Genomic DNA, 13,760 nt, shown 5'->3' on the forward strand with positions numbered 1-13,760 from the left:
CCCCCGAGCCAACTCTGCGAACTTTTCTAATATAGGGAAGACCCCCTCTATCAAGTCTAAAGTTACCTCTAATGGAAGCAGGCAACTCAGATAACGTAGCCCAAGAACCAGTTAAACCTTTCGCACCCATTTTAGCCAATCCATCAGCAACCGAATTACTTTCTCTGTAGCAATGGACTAAAGAAACTTGAAGTCCAGCTAGTCATCTTTGTATTTCTTCCCAATAATCCTCCATATACCATAGGCCACATCTCTGAGCCCTCAACCAGTTAAGCACTAAAAAGGAATCCAATTCAATTTCCACAAATAAAAGACCCAACTGATCTGTGTGCCGAAGCCCATGGAGTAAACCCATCAACTCAGCAAAGTTATTAGAATTATATCCCGTCGGCAGCAAACCCACAAACCAAATCCCCTTTATAATCCCTAATAATTCCACCCGCACCCGAATCCCTGGGATTACCCAGAGAACAACCATCCACATTTAACTTAACCCAACCTGGCTTAGGATGTTTCCGCGTAACCGAAATGGCAATCTCCTTTCTTAGTTAATTTAATGGCAGATTAAAACACTGTAAAATGCCTTCATCTCGCCGAGAGAGCACATTTACCTCCTTAAGTTTTAATGCAATCCAAGACACCCAATATTTTATAGAACACCAAACCTGTTGGACCGAATCCCTCACACCTTCCATCCTAGCCTTGCAACAACGCGCCCATAGCCTCCAAGTAATGATAGCCGGAAGAATACAAAGTAATTGACCAGGTCGATTAAAGTTCCTCGCCCTCCTATGCCAACAATCCACCCTCTGTCTCCATGAACTACCTACCATCAAAGGTACTCCCAGAGCAATCGAGCAAATTCTCCAAATTTTTTCTGCAAAATCCCCTCTCGCAAGAACATGATTAAGGTCCTCATCACCATATGACAAACAACAATCACAACGGAAAACTAGAGGAATACCAATTTTCCGTATGCGATCATCCACCGGCAAACAATCATGAATGGCCTTCCACATTGTAATCGAAATTTTTTTTGGAAGAGCTGAATTCCAGACCCATTTTGCCCAAGGAAATTCTGGACCCCTCGAACGAATACAATTCCATGCGCTTTTAGAAGAAAATTTCCCATCTGCATTCGGGAGCCAAATCAATACATCTTGCCCATCTTTAATGCTACCTAGCTGCAAGATAATATCCTCAGTTTTTTTATGACCAATCAACCGAGTAAATAACTCCAGATTCCAACCCGACTCAATTTTACAATCTTCCAATTTAAGATTCGGCAAATCCGAAATTTGAGTACTATCACTTAAAGGAGTAGGATCATGGCAATTATCTTGCCAAAAGAAAAAATTTCCCTCCCTCACTTTCCATTTAGAATGAGCTTGCACTAGGGGAATATTCTTTAAAATCATCTTCCAAAAAAGTGACCCTTTCTTTGGATCCACCATAGAAATATGTCTATCCCCAACATATTTAGCAAGAAAAAAATTGGACCAAAGAGAATTACCTTTCATTAAATTCCAAGCAAGCTTCATGTGAAGAAATGACTGTACTTCTCTCAGATTACGGATACCCATACCACCTTCTGAAATCGGCTTACAAATATCCTCCCAAGAACGCCATTTTTTCTTAGGTTTACCATCTTTTTTGCCCAAAAAAAAAGTACTAATGATTCTTTGAATTTTCTCAAGAACTGATCTAGGCGTCCTTATTATGGATAGACTATGCATAGGAATACTTTGGAGCACGTGTTTGATAAGAATCAACCACGCCCCATTGGATAACAATCTAGCTTGCCAACCCTCCAACTTGGCCTGTACTTTTGCAATCAAATCATCAAAATGCAAAATCTTTTGTCTACTTGAAATAATAGGAACTCTCAAATATTTGAAAGGAAAACATCATTCCACAAAACCAGTGAAACGGATAAGATCTCTACGTCTAGATAACGAAATCTGCGAAGAAAAAAATATATTGGATTTCTTTGGGTTAACAACTTGTCCCGACCATCGTTCATAAGTCTTCAATACCTCCATAATAGTTCTCAAAGAAGCCTTTCCTCCATTACAAAATAGCACCATATCATCAGCGTAAAGCATATGAGAAATAATAGGGGATCCCCTCGAGTGATAAAATAGAATGATCTTACCCATATCCACCTGTTTTTTAATCATTCTCGAAAAAATTTCCTCAACTAAAATAAACAAGTAAGAAGAAATAGGATCACCTTATTGCAATCCTCGACCACCTTTAAAGAATCCCTTAGGAACTCCATTCATAACCACGGAGAACCATGGATTAGAAATACAATGTCTGATCAACATGCAAAAAACTTCCAAAAACCCAAAAGCTTTTAGAACATGCACCAGAAAGAACCAATCCACACTATCGTAGGCATTTGCCATATCAATCTTCAGAACAACGTTACCACCATACGATGGCTTATTGATGGAGTGAATCATTTCTTGAGCCACACTTATGTTTTCAAAGATGCTGCAGCCCGGAAGAAAGGGGAAAGACGATTAACCAAGATTTTGGAGCATATTTTGTAAAACACTGAGCAAAGGCTAATCGGCCTATACTTATCAAAGCTCGTCAGATTTTCTACCTTTGGAATTAAAACAAAAAAAGTAGCATTAAAAAACCATGGGATAGCCATACCTTGAAAAAATTCTGCAACCGCCTCAACAACATCACTACCCACTATACGCCAACTAGATTGATAGAAACCCGATCCAAACCCATCAGGACCCGGGCTGCTATCTTTCGGAATAGAACAAAGCGCATCATACACTTTTTGATCTGAAGGAACCCGAGAAAGGAAAATATTATCATCCAATGAAATAACCGGAAGGACCAAATCCTCCAACAGCGGGACATCACAACGAATTCCAGCTTCCAAGAACTGAGAAAAATAAGTAATAGCCCCATCATGGATCTGCTCAGGAGAGGATAGAATCGTGCCATCCACAAGCTTCATCTCTTTCACCTCTTTATGCTTACGACGACTGACAGCCCATACGAACACTGAATTAGCTTCACCCTACTGAATCCAGCCTTGTTTAGCTTGCTGAGATAACCGTTTTTCTTCTCGCTCCAGCCAAACAGAAAGCTCCATTTGGGAGGCAATTAGATCATCCTCCACATCCTCTGAAAAATCAGATTGCAAGCTAACCTCCAAACACTTAATACGCTCTTCAAGAACCGCAATGTGTATCCGTCCTACCAAAAATATGCTTGTTCCAAGATCTCAGTGCAATTTTTAATCTTTTAAGTTTAGTCACAAGCCTATACAAACTTGAACCTCCAATATCTTCACCATTCTAAGAAACCGACACACAATCAAAAAAAAAAAAAAAAGAATGAGAAACCCACATCTGTTGAAATTTAAAAGAAGGAAATCCATAGGGAACAAACTGTTTATCCAGCGAAACCATCATCGGAGCATGGTCAGAAGAAGAACGCGCCAAGTATTCCATATGCGCATCAAGGAAGACATTCAGGGCCGCTGTATTGATAAAACAACGGTCAAGACGCGCCCAATGTCTCGATCAACCGGCATGACCATTACACCAAGAAAAATAATTTCCACTAACCGACATATCAAGCAAACCGCAAGAACCTACCCACTCATTAAAAAATTATTATCTTTTCATGTGGGTCTTATATTTATTCACTTTTTTTAAAGTGATTGTACGTCGCTTGCGCACCCACAACTGCAACTATCATTTCTCTTGTTGCAAACCAACACTTCTGTGCTTGATTTTGCGAACAAGTTTCTTGATTATATTTTATGAAAACAAAAAAGTATTAAATTTGCGAACATTTCCGGTCAACCAATGTATTCTTTGTTTTTTTAATAGAAACGAAAAGCCTCCACTATGTGCATGAATTCACTTATCTAAGAAACTGAATTCACTTGACACCTCTATTAATAATACAAAACTAAGTAATCATCTAATATAATGTTGTCCATATCATGTTAAATTGTATTCATTAAAACTTTGTTTTGATTTTGCAAAACAGATTAGACAAGGAAGGCTCCAGGGTGTTGGTCAGCCTTGTTCGCGAGTATAGAATGGTTTGTCATATCCTACAAGGGAATGTCAACCTGGATTTTTTTGAGGTTATCTGCTTACTAAAGTATTTTTTCAACTCTTAGTTTCTTCTTTTGTGGATGATTTTAACACCTCACCTTCTAATCATGTAGGACTGTAGAGTTATATTGCTGGACAAGGATAAGGGTAGAATGAGAATCATTTTCGTATCTTCGCATTTCTATTATCGCTTGATGTTCATCTATCTTGATTTAAATTGGAGTATTTGTAAGAATTCAAGGGTCAATTATACCGGAACATGCAAGAAGCGCGCATGTAATGAAATGCAAATATTTGGTGTCATATATTTCTTGTATCACATATAACCCAGTTATTGTAATATTTTTATGATTCTTTTTTTATTCTATGAGCTTGGGGGTATGAGATTGTGATACTGTTTTTTTGTGTTTTTTGGTTCATTCTATTTCAATATATATATATATATATATATTTTTGTAACAAACTATTTTCGGCGAGATTTCTTTGTCAGAAATAATTCTTTTTTTGTCCCAAATACTTATTTGCGGCAAGAAGAATCACTGCAAATACTTATTATAAATAATTATTTAATCGCAAATACTTATTTGTGGCGACATATACGTATTTCAACCAATTTATTTCGCCACAACAATTATTGCGACATATTTAACCATGGTCGTAAAACTTTTGTAGCAGATAATGTGACTATTTGCAGCAACAAATGTCGGCACAAAAAGTCATTACATTTGCGCCCAAAAGTGAGATCGATGCAATATACCTTTTGAGACGAATTAATACCATCCACTTAGTGGCGAGAACAAATTGACAGGAAAAGCTTTTTGCAGCACATTTATTACCTTTTGCAATGATTTTCAACATTGCAAAAAGTGGTATTTGTTGTAGTGGTGTAGGAAGCGGTCTCCCCCGCCCGGAGGTTGCGAGTAGCATCCTTACAAACCTTACCAATAATGGCAACAAATGCCCTCAAATCACCCAAATTCTAACCTTTCAAACAGGCCAGTTTGGAGATATATCCGATCTCATTGTCGTATGAAATGTAATTGTGAAGTATAGAGAAATGCACTTGAATGGGATATTCATTTCAAATATATCACACTAAAAGAAGTAACTGGAGACGATAAAATTCATGATAAATAAATAATATTTCTATTTACTCACCCTCTATTTTTTTTTTCGGTTTTCCACTTCTGTCTTTAACCCACAGCTTTTCGTGTATACCAACTACATAATAAGCATGTTGTATGCAATAGCCGACGATTCTTGTGTTGGGGTTTAAAACTAGTTTGGTGATGCTGAGTTGGGTGGGCACCTCAAATACTATTGGCTCATGTGGGCTCCCTTCAATATTGGCTTAACATTGACCTTTGTGGCGGTTTTAGAAAATCTAATTGAGTTGATAATTTGACAAGTTCTTTATTTTAATCAGTTTTTAATTTTAGTTTAGAAATTTCAAAACGACGATGTATATAATTTTAGTTTAGAAATTTCTATCTTAATCTCACAAGATAAGAAATTTCAATCTATGGATATAATGTTTTCTATCACTAATTTTGTTCTTACTAAAAAAGGAGCATGCCGACACTCAATCTATCAGAGCCTTGTAAAATAAATCTAAATTGTCATAGATCAATAAAACCTAGTCAACTTCAAAATCACAGTTGAAGCTTTGATTATGCTGGTAGTCATTAGTCGTCAAGCATTGTAGGTATCACAAAAAATAAGAATAGGACCAGGCAACTCCCAGAACAAAGATGCAAATGCAAGTCTGACATGGGACACAACTTACTTCTCAGGTAGTAAAATAGAACTTACTGCATTTGAATCGGTAAGCCAATCAACTTTTAGTATTAAAGCATTCACTACACACCCATACAAGATCATAAATCCAGCCACAAATACCAGTAAAAAATCCAGTCATAAACTCACAAATCCATTTCAATTACAAAATCAAGCACAAATCCATTTCACAAACTCACAAATCCAGAGAAAAATATCAATAAAAAATATATGTACATACTCACAAATCCAGTCAAAAATCCAGTTACAAGCTCAACAACCAGCCACAAAATCCAAGGGAGCCACCAACTGAGCAAGCCTAATTTCGTTTGATCATTTTGATATTTTTAGAAGGAAAAAATAGCATATTGATCGTTTTTAAATCTATCAGAAGGTTATAAGACATGCATTCTGCCAGATTAAGAAGTCCTCTCCATCAAATTGATAATAAACGCTATAAAATCAAACAGACTTTGCACTGGAAAAGATGGACCATGTTGTGAAAAGAAAAAGTAAGAAACTTAATTTTCAATCATGCTCATTCCAAGCAAGGCAATCTACAGCTATCTCATTTCTCTTTAAGAGAACCTCCTGCTATGATCTTCCCAAAATGAAGCCATCCAATAAAAAAAAAAAAAAACTTTTTGAGGCACTTTTTTTCACAAGTACCACACACCTTGAGGCATATATTTGGTATTTTACCTTTCCTTCCATCCAAACAACTCTATATGGAGTCACTTGTACTTTTAATATGTTTGGACTGACAAACAGAGCAGCAAAGTAGGAGCAATCCTTCTGGTTGGCACTGAAATAGATAATATTTACCAGATTTCCTCTATTAAATGAAGAATTTTTGTCCACATGAAGCAAAATACCTAACTCTAAATCTATATGAGCCTTGTAAAATAAATCTAAATTGTCATAGATCAATAAATCTATTTCATTAGCCGTCAAGCATTGTAGGTATCACAAAAAAGAAGTACAAGACCAGGTAACTCCCAGAAGAAAGATGCAAATGCAAGTCAGACATGTGACACAACTTACTTCTCAGGTAGTAAAATAGAACCTACTGCAATTGAATCGGTAAGCCAATCAATTTTCAGTATTAAAGCATTCACTGCACACCCATACAAGATCACAAATCCAATCACAAACTCACAAATCCATTGTAGTCACAAAATAAAGCACAAATTCATTTCACAAACTCACAAATCCATAGACAAATACATTTCACAAACTCACAAATCCAATCAAGAATCCAATGGGAGCCACCAACTCAGCAAGCCTAATTTCTCCTTGAATATGGAAATCGAAAGTTAGGCAACTTGGAAAGAGAGAGATACATGGCGTCGGCGAGGGCCGTCGGTGAGGGCTACGGAACTGCTACGTCTTTGTGTGGGTGGGTCTTCGTGAAGGGAAATGAGAGAGAGAGAGAGAGAGAGGTGGGCAGCGGGGATGAGGGTTGTGGGCGACAAAACTGTTGTTTTCGTGCAGGTCTGGGAAGGGAAATAGGGAAGGGAAAGAGGGGAAAGAGAGGGGTGCGGGAGAAGACTGATGGTCAGGGTTCAAAATAATAATAATAAGGCTATGTTTGGATGTTGAATTGAGTTGAGTTGTGATGATAAAATATTGTTAGAATATTATTTTTTAATATTATTATTATTTTAAAATTTGAAAAAGTTGAATTATTTATTATATTTTGTATTGAGATTTGAAAAAGTTATAATGATGAGTTGAGATGAGTTGAGGTGAGTTTGGTAACCAAATACATCTTAAACAAATAACGTTGGGATCCTTTTGTATCTCTATCATATAAATTTAGGTTATGTTTGGATGTTGAGTTGAGTTGAGATTATAAAATATTGTTAGAATATTATTTTTTAATATTATTATTATTTTGAAATTTGAAAAAGTTGAATTGTTTATTATATTTTATATTGAAATTTGAAAAAATTATAATGATGAATTGAGATGAGTTAAAATGATTTATAATTTCAAACAGAGCAATACTAGGATCAGCCTACTATAGCTCATCATCTGTTGCACACACTACGTGGTTTTATTTTTTTTATTTTTTATTTCAAGCAAAATGCACGTTTTGCATTGTGAGTTTTACATTTTTGAAAATTAAAGCCATTCGAATTTTGATTCATATCCAGGCTCCAGCGCCCACCCTCCCTCCCATTCTCGCGTCCCCCTCCCTCCCTCTCGTTGCCCAGCACCTGCATCGTCCTCCCTCCACCAGCGCCACCACACGATGCACCACGATTCGTCGCCCTCCCTCTCGTTGCCTATCACCCGCGAGCCTTCCACTGCACAGTTCAAATCCTTCCCCCTATTTTCTTCTCAGTTCATATTTTAGAAGAGTTAAAGCAAAGAGAAAGTGCTCCTCTCATTATTTTCTGCGTTTTCTTTAGAGTGAGAAATTGCTCCAAATTTGGTCTTCGTAGTGCCAGCTCTCTTCAAATTCTTTTATGGGTTCTTCCTTGCCTGAAATTTGGAGGTTGTGGAGTTGAGTCACCTAAACAAACAGCAGCTTGAAAAGAGGAACCTTGCTTGCAGGCTTGCTTCTTTGGAGTCTCAATCGCCTTCTCTTGCTAAGGTTTCTGAGGTATTATCTACAACTATTCTTTGTAATGGAAGCATTTGGTGGCCTAATGCTTTGTCTGTTTGGTTACTGGGAAAATGTTACATAGGGAGCTTCAGTTGTGATGATTTCTTTTATTTTATTTTAGGGATCCATATATTCTAATCATATTATTTGATTTAGTTATGGTATTATCTTCGTTAGGATTAACGGCCACGAGATAGATTATTTCTAATCCTTTTAGTGCAACTTATCTATGCCTCCTAGTTTATCTGGGTATAATGTTGTTTATCCTTCTTTAGATGAGTGGTTCATTTTTCATAATTTATCGACAACGAGTACAAAAATGTTATGTAAAGCTGTTCTTCCTCAGTTTTGTTGGAAACAATCATGGGCATTCTTCGTCGATTTCAAACTACCTTTGCTTCAATTCATTTTCCTCCCAAAGTTTAGGCTTTAAATTCATTAAACTGGGTCAATTTCTTTCCTAACAGTGTGATTTCTTGTTGACTGACAAAGTGACATTGTTGCAAAAATTAAAGCTGAAGCATCTTTGATAAGGCATTCATGAAGTGGCTTGATGATGAACTTTACTTTCTTGTGAGTACATTGTTGTCACTTCGAGAATCACCATTTTAATTTCACAATTAATTTTTCTAAATATTGTAAAGAACTTCAATTTTTTTGGCCATTTCTCTTCACATATATTTTATGTATGTAAGTTATAAATGTGAACTCGACGACAAAGATAATAAATTTAATGCAACACAAAAGTTTTTATATGATTGATTTACTTGAATTGTTAATTATTATTTTTTATTCTTTGTTGTGTGCACGTTTATTTGTGAGCAATAAATTTTGAGTAGTAGAGATGATGTGGAGTTTAGTAAAACTTATGTGATTATTCTCTGTTAGTGGTGATTCCTCTGTTTTTATTAAAAAAGAAAGCTACTTCATGTTACAAAGGAATCAAAACCAGGTAATACAAAATTGATTGCATATGATGGTAAAAATAAAGAGGATAGAAAGAAGAAAATCAAGCACAAAAATTGATAATTGAACAACAAATGTTTTCCACTAAGTTTGTAAAGATGTTTCTATGACAACAACTTTTTGGGATGTGAACAGACAAGTAGCTAATTTTCCTTTTATCGTATGGTTCCTATTTGAACAGTTATAAGCATTTTGTAACTTCTCTGTCCATCCATCACTGGTGCAAATTTATTGATTTAATTTCCCGTTTCTTGGTTTGTGAAAGGCAGGTATAGCTTGAGCTACATCTCTTTCTCGAGGTCCGTGGTTTCAAAGGTCACGATTTTCTGCTTTGATACTGATTTTTAGAGCGATGCACACCATATATAAGAGACCATGATGTAATCCATTTAAGAACTTCTTAATATGATCACTCTGTGTGTCATTTTTTAGAGCTGATGCACACAGAGAGTCTAGTAACGAGATATGTTAAAAAATTTCAACATTCTTATGAGGAGGATATGTTTGATACAAAATAAACTATATGAGTAACTCATAGATTTTTTTAAGCATCTTCAAGCATGTTAAAGGTGTTTTTCTGGTTCCCTTATTCTAGTTGGATTTCATATATTGGGAATCTGATGAGGACCTTGTTCAAATGTGCCATGATGAATTCTTTTTGTATATAGGTTAATAATCCTTGCACTAAATGTAATATTTTATGAATTTTAAGGTTTATTTACATTATTTTGTGATATTTTCAGGTGGTTTCAATGTTTTGTACAGTGGATGAAAAGCCAGATTGGTGCTAAAAGTATCCACACGGAGGAAACAAGAAAATGAGACTACTTAGATTAGAATCTTGGATTTTGGAATATTGAAATTTGGAATGAATATTATTAGACTATTTAGGTTGTAATAAGCTGCTTTGTAATGTTGTATCTAATTGGAATGAATATTATGATTCAATATTTTACTAGATGACTTAATCCAAGGATGATTATTTGATGTCATTGTGAATGTGTCATAATTTTTGCTATTATTTAGATCAATCATGTTCTAATATTGAGAATTGTCGGTGTGGCTATATAAATGTCATACTAGTTTCATATGTGAAAGTGGTATTTAGAATCGCAGCTTGAATGGACAAAAGAAGTTGGAAGCTACACGAAGGTGGGGTTTAACAAAGGCATTACGTGTCACATGCATTATCAATCAACCTAATTACAAGTCACGTGCCTTCGTTAAACTTCACTTCCAAGTATCATTTATTTTCAGCCCGAAACAAAACAAAAAAATTGCAAGGTTAATTACATAACTTTTCATTACAATGGTTAGTTTAATGAACCTATAGATAACCCTTTTGTACATTATAACCAAAACATAGGGGGAATACCAAAACATAAGAGGAGTACCAAAACATAGAGGGAGTACCATACAATGTGCTATTTACATACAGTTTATCCAAACCAATCAAAAACTATTATAACTATAACAACCCAATACAAACACAATAATTTTTGCTTTTTATTTTGTAGAGTTGTCTCTTTCTCTCGTACTTTATATTCTATTTTACGAACTTCATGCTCTCGCAGCAATACGTCATCCCACATCTTCCAAACTTTATTATCTCTTGTACGAATGTTCTCTTCTAGCAAATGAAGTATATCCGCTCCAATGAAAAAGTCACACCTCATCACTTCTCATTGCACACAGTACGCACATTTAATTAAAACGATAAAATATACCATGCAAAATCAAACTCAATATGTTAATTAACATGATAAGTTGCTTTACCGTATTATAGTTTGGACAAGCGAAAAATTTCATTCCAGGATTTTGCTTCATGTACGACGTCTTTAGTGGTTTTTTGAACCACACCAACAACTTGGTGTTCCAACACAAAATCATCAATTATAGACGATGATGATTGGGTTGATGTCATGCGTTATTCAGAAAAATCATTATAGTACATGATGATGAAGAGAAAAGAGAGCAATCAACAGAACAGACTATAAAGAAAACAAAACAGTCACAAATACAAGAAGAGTTTGTATTTAGCTCTTTTGCAAGATTATATGAAGCAAAGAAACCACTTAATGGCAAACCCTTCCAACATATGCCACATCCTGTATTATAATATACTCCTCTTTTACACCCTAAACTATTAAAATTAACAATTAACATCATGATCTACCAAACTTTAATAACATAAACATGGATTAAGATTTGGCAATTAAATTCAATGAAAAATAGGACATGTTTTACACTGTTAATTGTTAGATTTTACGCAAGAGTGTAAATTGTAATTCATTTCTGGGGATAAATTAAAAAGATTGGCCCTTTTGCCTTTTTTTCGCATATCCTCCTAAGTCAGCTTTTCCCCCATTGCAATGGGTGCTTGCCAATGGCATGAGTCAGTTATGGCTAGTAGCTCCATAGGTTGGCTGATTCCACCAAACGTTACTGCCAATTAACTCTTTCATCCCTCATTTGAGATAATATAATAATCACTTAGTGAGAGCAAGGTATGAGTGTCATCACTTCTGCAATTTCTGGTTTTTCTCCTCCCATATAAGTCCCAGTCAGAACCTTTTCTCTCTAACCCCTCTACATGATTTGCAAGCCATTAAAACTTTCTTTAAGTTGTCTCATAAGAATCTACGATGTTTAACCCAAGAGAGTTGCTCATCGAAATTATCACAATCCATGGGACCACACCAAGCCAACAGTTCACTCTCAAAGATACCATTAATTTACAGCTAATATAACTAAACACAGAGAAAAAAAGATATGTATGCCTAAATCCTAGAATCTCAGAGAAAAAAAGAGTAATACATGGAAGAAGAAATCTTAGAGAGGAAGAAGAAGAAAGCAGAAAAAGTTGATAGGATCACTTGCAGAAGACGTCGAAATCGCATCCCGAACACGAAATCGCAGTGCAGAGGAGTTGGGGGCTTCGGGGTGGGGGCCCTGGGGGAAGAGAGTGAATCTCGTAGCAGAGGGGGGGTGAGAGCTAGGTGCAGGACCGGTTCACTTTCAGTGAACCCGTTCTGCCACATGGGGTGTGCGATGTATGCGCCCAACAGCGGCTGATACTAAGATTTTCTCAATTTAAAATGGTCATTTGAGAGCACTGGCTGCAGATTTGGTAAAATGAAGAATAGCCTAAAATTTGAATGGATATAGAGTTAAAGACGCTAGTATTGGATTCGGTAAAACTCAAAACTCAAGCTTTGAGCTATAGGAAATTTAGTTTCATTTTTATATTTGAAGACTCGCAATTCATAAGTCTATCCTATTATTTTATTACAAAATACAGGAGACTATTAGTTTGAATTTGAAAATTAGTTTGTGAAATGTGCTTGTTGGGTAATTAGGTTGAGAAAAAAAAATTAGTTGGAAAACAATAATTTAAATATCAAATTAAATTATTAATGTACATATGGTTAGTGTAATTGTAAAATATGAAAAAAAATTAAAAATATTATTATTAAAAAATATATTATATTATATTTTGATAAATCCAATGGCTAATCCAATATGAGATTATGGATAAATAAGTTTTGAATTTATAGAAAACATGTATTTTTTATCAAATTTTAAAGATGATTTTAATGAAGCTAATACTAATGCTCTGACAAGACAATTTAGTGTCTATAATCATTAAGATTAAGATTGTAAATAGATAAGAATAAGAGCACTAGCATTGATTTTTCTATATGTATTTTTAAAATTACATCTTTTGAATATTGATTTTGTATATTAAGAAAAACTCTCACATTGAATTATGCATCTTTAAACCAAATAATAATAAAATATTATTATTTTTAATTTTTTTCCTTAAAATTATTATTATTTATATATTTTACAATTAACACCATGTGCTCAAAAATACAAATTTCATATATCAAAATGATCAATCTTATCAATAAATATTAATATGTACTAAAAAAACATTTTGTATCATCCATTTAATACAAATTTCATATATCAAAATCATCTTAATACAAATTCCATATAATTGATTTTAATGGGTATGAGAGAGAAAAAACATTAAAAATAATGTTTGGAGAGTGAATAGTGCTTCTTCAGACTTGAAGAAGCACTATTCATAGCTATGTAAAAATTTAGAGATGCATAAGTCAATGTAGATGAATTTAAAGACATATTATACAAATATGAAAATGAAGATAAAGATAAATGAGCCATTGTTGCTTTGCCTCGTTTGATTATATAAATGACATGAGATGAGCTAAAAAAAAATCTGTGAACATTATTGAGATAACTTGTGAATAACATTGAAATGATTTAAGTTAAGA

This window comes from Juglans microcarpa x Juglans regia, chromosome 3D (assembly GCF_004785595.1).
Source record: "Juglans microcarpa x Juglans regia isolate MS1-56 chromosome 3D, Jm3101_v1.0, whole genome shotgun sequence".
Lineage (NCBI taxonomy): Eukaryota > Viridiplantae > Streptophyta > Magnoliopsida > Fagales > Juglandaceae > Juglans > Juglans microcarpa x Juglans regia.